Source organism: Genypterus blacodes, unplaced genomic scaffold (assembly GCF_046128005.1).
Source record: "Genypterus blacodes isolate CSIRO-AG114 ecotype Tasmania unplaced genomic scaffold, CSIRO-AGI_Gbla_v1 ptg000052l_1, whole genome shotgun sequence".
Lineage (NCBI taxonomy): Eukaryota > Metazoa > Chordata > Actinopteri > Ophidiiformes > Ophidiidae > Genypterus > Genypterus blacodes.
This window is the reverse complement of record NW_027466864.1, coordinates 2,586,645-2,601,779: the sequence shown is the minus strand read 5'-3', so window position 1 is coordinate 2,601,779 and position 15,135 is coordinate 2,586,645.

Below are 15,135 nucleotides of genomic sequence, written 5' to 3'. Positions count from 1 at the left end.
GTTACTTATTGTTACTTGTATTGCAATGCATTTTTATATATAGACATTTTTATTCTATTTTTGCTTAGCTACCAAAGATTCTTTATTTTCATTCATGTTTTTATAAGAAAAATGCAAAAATGTATTGTTGTGCTTACAACTGTTCTGACAATTACTTGTATATCTGACCAAACAATGTGAAATTATCAGCTGGGGGTTTCATCTGCAATAACAACAAGAATGCAATTTGTAGGGATAAGTTATTGATTTCAAGAGATGATAAACCTGTGTTTCTTTTACTTTTAGTTAGATAGGAAGCCAGCATATTTATGTTTATCTAAGACCATTCTGTTGTTTAGAGGATTCTGTACTTGGAATATCCCACATATCTACACTGCAAACCGTGATGAATACAATGTTTCCAATAGCATTTGATCCGTCCACAGTCACAAAATAATAACAAAGCAACAATATTTGTAGAAAACAATTGTAAATGTGCCTGATAATCCTTTAGGCAAGAGAACATAATTCATTGGCCTTGGTCATGTTTTGCAGTGTTGAAATTTAGACGGAAACATGCTTCCTGTGATCACTTCTAAGTAAAACCAAAACAGACTGAAACCTAAAATCCAAATCTTTCACTAGCATTCACACAAACATGTAAATTATCTACAAATGATGTGTTTTAAAGTGATGCTTGAGGTGCCTTATTGAGTAATTACAAAAGATCAAATGAACAATCGATTCAATAACATGCATTTTTAAAGACCAGTTTACTGTGTGGTTTAAAGAATGAGACCAATAATTGAACCATGAGGTTGTTTTATGCCAAACTAATCATGGGCAGTGTTATTATAAAGCACTTTTGTGTTGTGCCAAATAAAAACAAATGTTTTAAATTGCTTGCAGATGTATTTATTTATGTGCTTATTAGACAATTGATTGATGCTGCAATTGTCAGCACCATTTAACATAAAGTAGAGTGTGATGGATTATAGTTTTATAATCTTTAATCCTATAAAAGAACACATGTGAGATAGTTACACATGAGATATCGTATCATAACACGCACAGCTACAAGGTTTCACTGCACTATAATTCAGACTCAACTGTTGATATACTAAAAAGCAAAAAAGGGTGTTGGTTTCCTGGTATCCTGGTGTTCTGACTGGCTTCTCTGAACCTTGTGAACCATTTCAAACACTTAATGGGCTGAATTGTTTTCTCTCAGCGTGAGTGACAGCGACAGTGAAAAGAGTGGGAAATGATAAACCAGGCCAGGCTCTGTGTGTCAGCAGTAGTTACAGCACTCTATGTTCATGTTCATATCCTTTGTATGTTCATGTGTATCCATGACAGTCGGAAACGTAATAATTTTCCGTGGTTACCTTATGCCACGCCACCCTGAGCTAACCATTTGGACTGGAAAGACGCCACAATTAGCTCAACATTAATAAACATTCTCCCAAAAGTCCACCCCATAAATATTTCAATGTGATGTGTTCATGCATTTCTTGGTAAAACTACAAACATAGCTCGGAACATCATCATCATTAATGTATGTTGCAATACAAATCCATGTTCCATTTGACTTTACATCATACTCACTTTGCTTCAGAATAACTGTTAACATATCATACACACAGGCTAGTTAAATTGATGGCTGAAAGCCCCTCTGCTTGGGACCTTTGCTGGGATCTTACCAGTTAAGTGCTGACATACATAGAATGAAGCAATTGCATTGTGTGTCAGATTATACCAAAACGTCTGTATGAGCAAATGCAATGCAACACAACAGCCCAAGTGATGAACCTGGCTGAACCTAATAAGCTTCACCAATTTTGGATTCAATGCAGTGCTGTTCTACATTACTTAACTCAGTTATCAGGTGCTTTGACTGCTGTTATCCATGTAGACAGCTGTTTGATTGGATATGTGTATTGTACAGGAGGGGAGCAAGGGGTGATTGCCTGTTTGCGGTTCACACAAACAGCACTGTGTATGACGTAGTTCTGCTTCTAGTGTACTAATGGAGCACCATGGGGTGCTTCTGACAGCTGGCCTGGCATATCTCTGGCAGAGTCTGAAGTGTTGCTGAGGTACCACCTTTCTGTGCAACAATCTGAAGATGATGTCATTATTTTCAGGATCTTATTCTTGAAATCCCTCAATGAATCCTCAGAGCGACTTATCAGAATCAGGACATTATGACAAATGGATCAGACTCCGGCTCCAAAAAAATGTCTGGCTTGGTTTCAGTGCATTCATTTATACTTTGCGTTGGTACAAACAATACCCCCACTTATGGTGCACATGGAAGTTTTTCCTGGAATGTTTCAATGCCTGGATAAAGACGGGATCACTTACAGACAACTGTAAAGCCAACACCACCTTAAAGGCTCTTCTGGGGAAGAAAAGATTAGTCGCTAAATGATATATTGTATAACCTTCATTTCACTTTCATTTCCTTCACATCTCTAATGAAACAGCATGTAACCCTTAACAAATAAATGAGTTGTACAGGAAGTACGCAGCCCATGAATCAGACCTTCTGAAATTTGCCAAAAATGCCAGACAGTCGGGCCAAGGATGTGGATACACAGCCCTGAAGAGCAGCTGATGGGACCTTCATGTGTGTATGTAAGTGACAATTGATCTGCACAACCAAAAAGGAGACAAAAGTGTACGAGAAAGGAAACAAGGATTCATAGCCGGTTGGTCATTAACTAATATAAAGCCAAACATGTGTGCACACACTGATTGGGACACAATGATTACAAGGACTTGGCAGACTGGAGATGACCTGTTGTAGCCGTTTGGCCAGTGATCTGATTTTGCTCTTGTAGAAAGAGAAAAATAAGACACACAATTGTGTGTGTAGAAGTGTGTGTTGTTTCTGTGTAAGAAACAGATGAATCACGAGAACAGAGGTTCTTTATCCACCAATTTATTAGAGGGTGCACGGTTGTCATAGCACAGGAGGCGTATTTACTGGACACACGCACACAATACGCACACACACATCATGGATGAATAAAGTATAAATAGAACAGTATAAGTAATATAATAGAACAGCACAAGTCACATTAAAACCTGATAATGAGCCATGATCACAAGGGTTTTGTCCTGTTTGATATTCATTAACATACATTTGTAGATCCATTTGTTTATAAAAAAGAGTTGTATCATATTAGTCATTGATGGATTGCATACATAGCACAGTGTTGCATTCTCTCTCTCTCTCTCTCTCTCTCTCTCTCTCTCTCTCTCTCTCCCTCTCTCTCTCTCTAATCTACTCTACTTGTTGTTAAAAAGTATTGACTTTTAACAACATCAAGTCTCTTGCAATCTTCCAACTTGGTGTAAAAAAGTTCTGCCAAGATCAACATGGTAAGAGCTACAAGCTGTTGTTAAAAGTACCAAAGTTGTGCCAATGGCATTTTCCATCTCAACTAAATGCTGAATGCCTGAAGAAAGCATAAACCCAACAAACAAACAACTTGCAGATTCACACTTCAAATAACCACCTAGCAAAGTCGACACCATACAAACTGAGCACGTGAATCGCAAACACAATTTATGTATTTTATATTCCAGTGGTCACAGTCTTTTTTTCGTCTTTTTTTGTTTGCATTAGTTTCCTGTTTTATTTTGTATTATCTCCCGTTCTTCGTTTCCTGCACTTAACGTCCTGATTATTTGATTACTTTCACCTGTGTCCGCACCTGTCATCAGTGCTGTGTGTATTTAGTCTGAGTCGCCCCCTCAGTCCTTGTTGGTTTGTTTGAGTTCCTGCTCTAATTCTTTTCTCTGTGTTATTCTGATTCTTTGAAGTCTGGTTATCCTTCTTTCTGTTACAGTGAGTCTGGCTTTCTGGACACTCTTGTTTATTAGCTTTGTTTTCCCCTGTGTTTTTGATTTTCTGTCGCTTGTACCCCTGATATTTGAGTTTCCCTGGTAATCTGTTTCCTCTTAGTTGTGTTTTCCATCCTTTCCTTCTTTATTGTTTGTAAGAACTTATTTAGATTTTAAAAGCTGTTTCTCCAGAACTTGTGGGTTATTTGAGTGAAGATTTGCAATCAATATTTTCATTGCAAAGCTGCTGAGAGCGTAATTCAGGTAAAGTAGATTACACACATATACATGCAAGGCTAGATTGACCTACACACACTTGCTACACACTACATAGACTTACCCGCCAGACACACACACTGTACAGTATATACACGTCAATCCAATCACACATACAAACACACAAATGCAAAATAGATAGATTGAATTAGTTCAATTTTTAGCAAGTATTTCAAAATGTGTGCGTGACCGTTGTGCAGTTTGTCAAGTAGTGAGTGACTGAGTGTTTAGTAGGTGGATTCTCTGTTTGTGTTTTGAATATTGACACTGTGAACTAGCTCACTTAAAAAAAAAACTCTATCCCATCTTTTTTTATCTCTTGGCAAAATAAAACCCAAGAGTTCATGTCAGTGAGATAACGTGATTAACAGGATGCTAAAGTGTTCTTGCTCATCTGACAGTGGTTTCCCATCATTCCTGCTGTTATTCTCCGGGGGCTGGTTGATAAGTGAAATCATAAGTCCGAGTTGGAACTTGCATGGTTACATGATTCAAACACTGATAACACATAACTGGTGCTACACCCTTTGCGTTCCTAAGGCACGCTGTCTATGAATATCACCAACAGGAGAGGGGGCCAGGGGCATCGCACAGTCAACCTGGAACAAGCCTGCACACATGATGATACATCAGGGAGCACAGTCATGGGCCAAAGCACACACAAAACCTAGTATGAGGATTTCTAAACAAAGGTTTTGTAATAAGTAATTTTAGCCCTCACTCCCTTTTTAGTGATAGAGCATACTATAGTTGTGGTGACATCTGCCACTGTGTACTCAGTGTATGGTTTCCAGTCTCTCCCACTATAACTTACTACTAAATGTCAGTTCTTCTGTGAGCTAGCAGTTAAAACTATTTAGACTGACTTTATGTTTATTTTTCCCAACCCCAACCTTCACATCACTATGCACACAAACTATTTTTCAAAGTGTCTGTCGTGTATTTGTACCGTCTCTGGGTCTTTGGTTTACTGGCTCTCACTGACGCAACTGTCATGAATGCAGAAGCGAAGCACATGTGGGTAGAGCAGCAGCGCAGAAGAGAACAGGCTTTTCTCTCAGTGCGTCAGCAATCCACGCCATTACTGCACAAGCTCTGCCAAACAGATTACAGCATCGCTAAGTTCCTCGTTGCTACGTAGCTAATAGCTCCCAACTGGCAACTTTGTCTCCAGCAGCTGACTGAAAACTACAGCACCCTTATTCCCTCTCTGTACTAGCTCGACTTTATTTTGGCTGTTGCAACTTTACTGGATATTAAAGAGACAGGAGAAGTAAATGTATAGAGTGTTTGACAAGCTCTTAACTTTTTAACTGCAGAGTTTCAGTGGGTTCACGGATACAAACCACTGTTCTCAGCTCCTCAGAGATAAAGTCTAATGCATTTTGTCTGCACTGGACTATAAAATTTGGAATAAGGTGAATCTATAACATACATATTGTACACCGTTTGATTCCTTAAAACACAATCAGTGTCACATTCCAACAACTGATGTGACTTCTCATTTGCATACTTGCACAATTAACATTTGACTGAAACATTTTACACAATGCTACATTTTTGCACGTTATAACCAGCACGTGGGATAAAATGAAGCTCTGAGAAAGTTTCAAGTTTTGGTCCCCAAATCCCAACACAAGTTCTATTTTAAGTTCTGACTCCCAAAAAATTCTCCAAATTAAATGAAGCACCTACACACACTGGTGCACACACACATACACATATTCTCTCGGTCTGTCAAAGAAATATAAAGGGTCAAAGGTTTAGCAACAACACTGGCTAGTCTTCAGATGGAGATCCATCAATGACAGAACACATCCATCAGACACTGCCAATTGTTTATTGAGGCTCAAGTCCAAGTCACATCTGGTGTGAAGTGAAGTTATAAATTACTCTTGACTTCAACAAGTTGGATCTAATGTTTGTTTAACTATAGAGTAAGTGAAACTACTAATCTGTTAAACATCACTTGTGGAAATATTACAGTGTAACAATATTACATATTAGCTCCTGTGATACCTCCGGGCTTCCTGTCAGGCTAATGTCTTTAACTGGTGTCACAGTTTGATACATGGTTTTGTTGGAACATATTTATGGCATTGTACTATGAAAAATGATGTCAGCATGTGATTAACAGTGTTAAAAGAGTGGAAAATAAAAATCAGATTTCTCATAGCTTCTCATAGGGATTTACATGCATATGCTTTATACCATGAGAGTGGGGCCACGGGTGTGTAGGTGTGTGTCTGTCTGCGTGATAGATCCTGTTCAGGGTGTGGTTTGTCTTTTCCAGATGAACACTTCTGGGATTTTTTAAATGTGGTTATTTTCTACCTCAACAAAGATGGATTCAGCTCTAGATAAGTGAAGTTTAATGACCCACATAAGGATGGTAAATGTATTGTTTGACATGTTTGTTTCCTAAGTGGTCTACTAATAATTGTATTTACTTTAGCAATAATCTTACAGACAAATAAAGGTCCTGGAACCAAACAACAGAACAATTTTTTGTAGCCCATCCCAGGTTCACTTCTTTGTGGTCTAGCTTGATCTCATCTTCACAGTCTATGTTCGAAAAGTGCACAAATCCTGTCTCCTCCGCTGACTCTGCAGTGTTAGCTCACCAGCTCAAGATCAACACGTGTAATAAGAAGGAATTCCAGACTCCTGGATACATGAAAACTAATGCAGTGCCTGACTTGGCTAATTCCAAGACGTTTACTCAGACTCACTACTATTTGAATGAGGACTCTTACATAACTACCCGTGAGTAATCCCCTGACACAGAACAGCAATAAAACATAGTCCCAGCAATGCAAAGGAAGGACTTGGTCGCAAAAGGTTTGCAACTTATGTCTGTTGAATTCTTCTTGCAGAAGAGGAGGAAGGATTCCTGTGGAGTAGGAACCGTTCCTGTCAACATGCCGGCATTGAGGATACAATGAAAAATGACTATATAATATGATCCTGCGCTTTACAGTTCACAGGGGGACAGGGGACAAGGAAGTGTGTTTACCCAGTAACAGTGTGACCATTATGTCTGAACATAAAGGAAATTGTCAATGTTGTTTTATTTTGAAAAGCTAAATGAAAATTTGCAAAGATGTTACATTGTCACAAAAGACTCTATAAATGTTTAAGTATTGCCTCTAGAGGATTTTGTTGAGGAGTGTCAGGCTCTTCATATATTATAATAGAGTACATGTAGAAATATTCTGAAAAAAATCTAATCTAATGGTTTAGAAATCTTTTTCACTACCATCATTCAGATAACACTGGGAAAAGAAAACATAGCATTATCCATACCTTATAGAACGGAAAAGGTGAGGTGACATCCAGCGTTAATAAAGATAACGAGTGGCCACAAGATATTAATGCATGGGAATGAGAAAAATAAGTCATGGCCACAACTTGATCATTATCTTGAGGCCATGAGATCATTTTCCTGTGATATCATCCTATAATGCAAAAGAACAGGGTCCTTAGGATATTATGGACATTGATGGAACTATTTTGGTGTATTTTAAACTGAGAAAGACATAGAAAGACATTAAGTCACCTGAAGTGCCTGACAGTATGGGACAGTATCGGTCTTGAGGTCTCTGAATGAATCATCTAGCAAATCTGGACATTTTCTGTTTATGTGGCATGTGGTGAGGTACAAAGAAGGGAAAGTGTTTACATGTCAGTCCAATCTGTATCAAATCTATGGGAAACTTGAAAATCATATTTATAATACCTTTTAATAATCTTTGACAAAATACATTACACATTGATGTGATGAACACACCCACAGAACACAAACATATGTACACATACATACTGTATGACACATTGTGGATGGAATATAATAATATAACATAATAATATTGTATGTCAATGGAATACTCTGTTTGCATTAACCTCTCCACCTCTCTCCATTCATACCAGGTGTCATCATTCAGCTTTAGGTGAAACATTGCAAGCACTGAATATTGTGTGATTCTAATCAGGATGTACCTTCAGCAACCCCCCACTGAGAATATCCTACGTGCATCAAAGAACGTATATGTTGAGAGACTGAAAACAAATCCTCCCAAAGAAAATATGTGACCTGAAGTTTATTTAGTGAATACAATATCCCCCTTGTTCTTCTAAAATAACTGCATTGAATTCTGATCGCTGGCAGGCACCATTATTTGTACTTGTGTAGATTGTTAGTTAGAGTATGACGCAATATCATGTGTTGCCTGTTACAAATTGTATGTCAATAGGGGAATTTTTTTAGTGTTTTCCTGGAGACCAATTTTGTGTTTGAATCTTACATTCAGTAGTTGTCATGTTTAATTCTAGACTACACCAACTTCTCACTTAGATTAAAGATGTGAAATGTGGAAAGAGGAGACAGCAGCTCTCTGTTGTGTGCACCAGAGATTTAGGTAAACAGGAGATTGAGTAATTAAAAGGTAAACTGACCGCAAACCTGCCTGCCTACAGTAACACTATGTGTAAATTTATACCTTAATTAACTTAATGCCTGATTGAGTGAATTTGCTTATTTCCTCACTACAAGCTTTGAAGTTTGAATTACTTGCTATTGAATTTCACTTTTCAAACAATTTCAGTAACACAAACACAGACAATGTCTCTATGACAAACTATCATCATTGCAATGAGGATTTTTCACATCTCCAAACGTCACAAAGGAAGTGTGAGAAAGGAGGATACTGAGGAAGAACATTTTGGATTATTATTTGCTTGATCATTGTAGTTCTCAACTTTTCTGATTTTGGAGAACATGTATTTGTGTTTACATTTTTGCTCCGTGGACAATTGAATTTAGCTTTTTGCTCAAAGTTTTACTTTACACATTTGGTTTCCCGCGTCACCCTTGTACTCCTCCTTCTTGTAATCTGTGGCAATATGAAGATAAGTGAAAAGTAATGGACATTTTTTCATTGATTTCTTGTTGCACCTTTGTAACCTTTCATGAGAAAACACATAAAAAGTACTTTCAGCAACTTTTTCAGTAGTTCAGCAACCTTCTAGAATATTTTTCTTGGTTCTTGTGCAGCAACCTGCTAAATTTCTCATTTTATGATACTGACTTTTTGGGGAAAATATTAATTTGCAATTCAGGAAAGATTGTGATGAGCACTCATTCAGTGGAGATATAATTGCTTCATTCTCTAGCACAGCACGCCCAGGGTTCACATGGGAACAGTCACACGACACAACACATGTAGAGCTGCTGCCAACCAACACGTCTTTGGGTCGTTACTTCACTGATAGACGTGTCACAATGGAACGTTTTTCTGAGCTTGATGTTTCCCATCCACCCCTGTCTCATGGGCTTCCTCACCCTCTTTGGGAGTTAAAGTAATTTTCATTTTGAGAATCCACCCGTCACCTCCTCCCCCACCACCTCCCCTCTGAACTGCTCCTGCTTCCTGTAATTCCACGGTTCCTCCTCCACTTTATTTGTCTTTATGTATTCTGTCTCTGTCTCTGTTTCTCTTGTGATCATCCTCCTCTTTAACTTTCAACTTATTTTTATCCTTCTAGTTTCTTTATCTGCATCTTACTTTATCCTCTCTTTCTCTTCCCTTTGCACTCTTTTGAACCCTCAAACCACATAATGAGCCTCATTTACCAAAGCTAATTGTTTTAAAAACTCCCATGTGTTTCTGTTCTTTTCAGAGACTGAAAGCTGCCATTGATGATAGGAAAAGCATTCTGCATCTCACGCACCAAAGGCCAGATTGAACCGACAAAGTGGGCCATTTGTTTGGAAGAAGGGTGTGGTCATTTGATATCAGAAAATGTGTACTTATTTGGCTCCTGTTTTCGTTGTTAACCTGTAATTGCTGAGCGGCGCTATGGTGGGTGACGTTGGTAGAGTCCAGACGTCTGTTGCCCCAGGGCCAAATGACCACCCACAGTTTAGCAGCCTCCACTGACTCACAATCTGTTGCTTCATCAGGGTCTCTCTGTCAGAATACATCTTTGTTGATATTAATCAACACTTAATTCATTTCTTTACTGAAATGAAGGGATGTGGTAGGGATGCCGGACGAGGCTTACAATGTGAGGTCAAGCAACACATGTGGTCACGTGACTAGATAGGATTTAAGCAAAGACTTCAAACTACAAAAATAACACTTTCCCTAAGAAACACCTATTATTATAACAAGGCAACATTTCAAGTAAAAGAATAATGCTGTTTCATCAATTACACTTGTGGTGGCAGTTGTGGCGCGTTTGTATTGGCCTGTTCCAAATGATCCCACTCGTCTGTCGCTTTCTTTCCTCCAACTGCCTCAACTGAATCCTCTGTGTGTGCGCGGTAATTTATTATGTGAATAATTGCGTTGGTGCACATGAGGTAGAGAGAGAAAGATAGGGAGAGAGAGAGAGAGAGAGAGAGAGAGAGAGAGAGAGAGAGAGAGAGAGAGAGAGAGAGATCCAGCTGTGGCCCAGTCCCCCTTAGGAGAGAAGTAACCTAATTCCTTAATGCCTCAAGTGGAGTTCACAGCTGGAGGTGTGTGTGTGTGTGTGTGTGTGTGTGTGTGTGTGTGTGTGTGTGTGTGTGTGTGTGTGTGTGTGTGTGTGGGATTAGTGAGTGAATACACAGTACGTAAGTCGCATTAGTGGTTGTGCTCCTGTGAGTATGTGGGTTTGAGTGTAAAATCCTCCTGCAAAAACATTTTAATATTCATCATAGTAATTTCATTATTGTAAACATGACTCAGCTAAATGTATTCTTATGCAGATTTGCTGTTGAGAGAGACCTGGAGGAAACAATGGATGGACTGCCATTACCACATTGATAGCAGCATGATTCAGGGCGACACTCTGAAATAAAAGTGAGATATTTTTATTTTCTCTGTATGAGAACCCAGATATTTTATTTCACCATTGTTTTTCCACGTAAAAAATGCAATTTTTCCTTTACCTCCTAATCACATTAGTCACTGCGTTGAACGTATGACACATCCACATAATTGCATATCCATGGCATCACATCATGTACTAGTCCTATAAATGTGTTATTGTGGGCTCAGTGCACTAATGGTCACAGCTGTTGGTATCGATGATGAAGCAACACACTGAAAATGTACCCTTGCTAATTCTTTGGTGCATCTTCTGAGATTCATTAAAAACCAACTCACACAGCAAGATACTGTTGCAACAGTCCTGTAAAGTAACACGAAGAAGGACACGCCTATGTTTGTATATTCATTAGATACGCATATTCCAGCAGGCTCCTCAGCTATAACTGGCAGATTGTCAGACTTCGAATTCGGTGTTATGCTGAGGATCATAATCTCATATTCATAATGTGAATATGAGATGTGTGTATGTGTATGGGATTGTGTGATTATCAGGTTGTTGTATATCAGTCTTCACTTTCTTAAGAGGACCCACATGTTTCTTTCCCCCCCTAGTTTCTCGTTGTCTTTTGCTCCCTCTCTCTCTCTATCTCTCTCTCTCTCACACACACACACACACACACACACACACACACACACACACACACACACACACACACACACACTTACGCACACACACACACACGACCCTAAATCCCATCACATCACTTTGCACACGCTTGCTCTAATTTAATAAAGCAAAGTGAAATTGACCTCTCCCAGTGGTAGCTGATGAAAGGACCACTGACTCTTGTGAGGGAGGGTCTCTCTATGTGTGCTTGATGACCACTTGAAGTCTTAGATATTACAGATGACGACAGTTCGGGGAGCACGTGTGCATGAAATTCGAATCAAATTCTTCCCTCTGCCACCGAGGGAGAAGATTAAATCTGGGTTAGTTAGAGGTTCTAAGGGAAGCGGAACTGTCCGACAAGGATTTAGTTAAGTATTAAATTCAAATGGACAGCAGCCTTTGACAGAACAATGCTAAATATAAATGCTGACATACACGTGTTCGCTGGACAGTGCTCACAGCACACAACTCTCAAGATCAACGTATACAATAGCGCCACGGACAACTGACTAGCTCATTGAGCCAGACAAACGTTTTTCCTGACTCATTAAAGTATGCTCGCGTAGTGATATAACAGAAAGATATCTAGGTGCTGGGTTTATTTGGCTTTAAGAGCTTTTATGGATATTGAACAAAACTGAGACCATTGTTCAGTCTCTAAATTAAACCAATCTCACTATTACTTTTACAGCTTTAGTCTTTGACACAGGCACACGTTTGAAAATGTGGATAGAATCTAGCTGAGGAATGGGGCCATGCTCAACTCTCGTGCCTTCGAGTAGTGAAACATTTTTCATTTTAACAGCCAGCTCTGGGTGTTTTTGTAAATCATGTTTTTGCCTCTGTAAATGCAGGTGTTGTTCAGACTTCAGCTCACGTCCCCAATAAGAGCAGTGCTGTGTTTCTATAATGTTTTCAATGACAGTAGTGAGTAATAAGGGTGGGAAGGCCTTGTGTGTTTGAACCCAAGATCCCACCCCGGGTAAACAATGAAACAATTATTCAAGAGGAAAACAGCAACACATGCATCTTGCTGGGAAACCCCTCAGATGAAGAGAGCTGTTGCTTCAGGCATCATGTTTGTTTGGCACGCACTTATTGACAACAGACACTCATAGATACACACAGGGAGAAGAGCTTTGGTATACATTGGGTTTTGTTTTGGTCTATGAAAGAAGCAACACCAAACTTCTGCTTCCTCTGGATTTTGAACAAACCCATCTAGTCTCTAAGGATTCTAATCCAGCGTCTAAAGAAAAGGACCGTCCTAATGAAATTCACATGAGTCTCTCTTTTATTCTTGTTTTTACTCCTTTCATTGTGTTTAATAGTTTTGTTTAGCTTTTTAGTTTCTGACAGTGCTGTGACGTGTGGTATTGTGTTGCACTTTCATTGATGCCTTTACTCACTCTGGAAAAATGCATTTAATCTTACATTGAGATCGCAGAAAAAACACAAAAGCCAGCTGAAAGACACAGCGCCCTGACATTTTATGACCATATAAAGTTTTTGGCACTGAGCATTGCAGGTTACCAGCTATATTCTGTTGACTAAGGGGAGTTGACTCAGTAAAAGTTGGCATTTCGGTGGTAATATCACTTTGCCAAGCTGTAATGTCACTTTGTCCCACATCCATGTTTATTAGATTTCGAAAATGAGATAACATCATTATTCTTTTGGCTTACAGGCAAATTTTTACACTAGCACGAGTCCAGTGAAATTCTTTATCACTGACCTATTGCTGACCTACTGACCTATTGCCATTTAACAGCATACGGATAACATGAACTCAAGAGTTAACACTGAAACACTGAGCTGGATATTGTACATGCTTGAAACTTAACACATTAAAAGGACAACTAGCTCAAGGATCTTTAGAAAACCATCCAAAACACATTCTTAGTCTGGGACAACATAACTTTACTTTGCTCACCGCCTAAAGCAACACGCTCAATTTCTCACATTTTTCCATGAATATTGGTCAGTGATGATTGATTTATTCCAGTTCAGCTGTAAGGACATTCAAAACATCCAAGAATGTGCTTTTTACCTGAAGGTTTGTTTACCAATTTAATTTGAATACACTTCGAACAAACCATGAGAAGAAACTTTTTTTCTTGTAAACATTTGTTGAGTCTGAGAAAATGTCAACAAGATCAATGAATTGCACATTAAATGCATGTGTTTCACTTTTTCTTCTGAGTCTTGCTTTTCAAGCCAATATGTTTCAGACTCAGTGGGGAGTTGTCTGTTGTATAGTCAAAGCTTAACAATGGAGCCTTTACGTGCCTGTGTAAAATGGGAGTAAACACAGTTTGATTTGATTCTAATGTACTCGACAGTGTGAAGCATCACCACATCAAAGGTTAATACATAACATACATTCACAAAATATTCTGTGGTTAAAAGTTGATGTCATGACACAACGTCAAATGGATGGATTGTGATTTTTATTTTACATTTTGCATTGCATGCTGAATTCCACACAAATAGATTGATTAGGAAACCTTTGAAAACAAATAATCAATCTCAGAATTTCTCAATTTCTATTATTAGATTTCAAATTACTGTAATTATGATATGGAAAAATGTATAGAAAGTTAAGTGATTCTGCTAATAGTGACTATTGTTAATGATATTAGGTGATAGTCCACTTATGGAAATGTAAAGTCAATCATGTTATATGCGTTAGATTGGAGTATAATCTGTTACAGATTTTGTAACATCTCTTCTGACATTCTTACTACAAACCACTACAGGAATATCAAATGATATATTCACCGAATTATCATTATAATTCGAGAGATGAACCTCAACAATAATGTGACCAGATACAATACTTCTGCAATATGAAAAGAAAGAGGACATAATTAATCAGGTAGAATAACATTAGAGATGCAACAAAAGGCTGATCTGGAAGTAAATTCTTAAACCATCCCCCCAACCACCTCCTGAAGTGGGTTGTTCCAAAACTACGTAAATGCAAATGTCACAGTTATGTTTGGCCTTTAGTAACCAAGACAAGGCCTTAGATCACGGGCGTGGACCAACACATAAAAAGTTAGAAGGTCAGAGATGCAGCCAAACACATCTGTGCTTTATCAGTGATATGTGTGTAAGAATGTTTCATAACTTAATGTGGAGCATACAGGATAAAGTTAACTTAGAACACTAGAAAAGAATCTTCTTGTGGATTCTGTGTTGTATAACTTCATTATGTCTTGTGATTAGGAATTAACATGAATTTAATTATATCATCACTGCTCTTTGCTATATAACCAGAAAAACAGGACCAGGAGACAAACTGCTTTGTCACTGTCAGAACTGCAAAATGATCACGGTATGCAGAAAACTGAATAATATTAGACCTTAGTAGAATTTAAAACTCCTCCCTCGTTACATGCAAGGTTTATAGCTTTATTTCAAGTAAAGTTGTGCTTGTACAAATGCAAATAAAATATGGTGAGTTTTGATACATGAAATGATTTCAGGTCACCGTCCTTTTGGTATTAAAACAATATGTTCTCTCTTCCCAGGTTC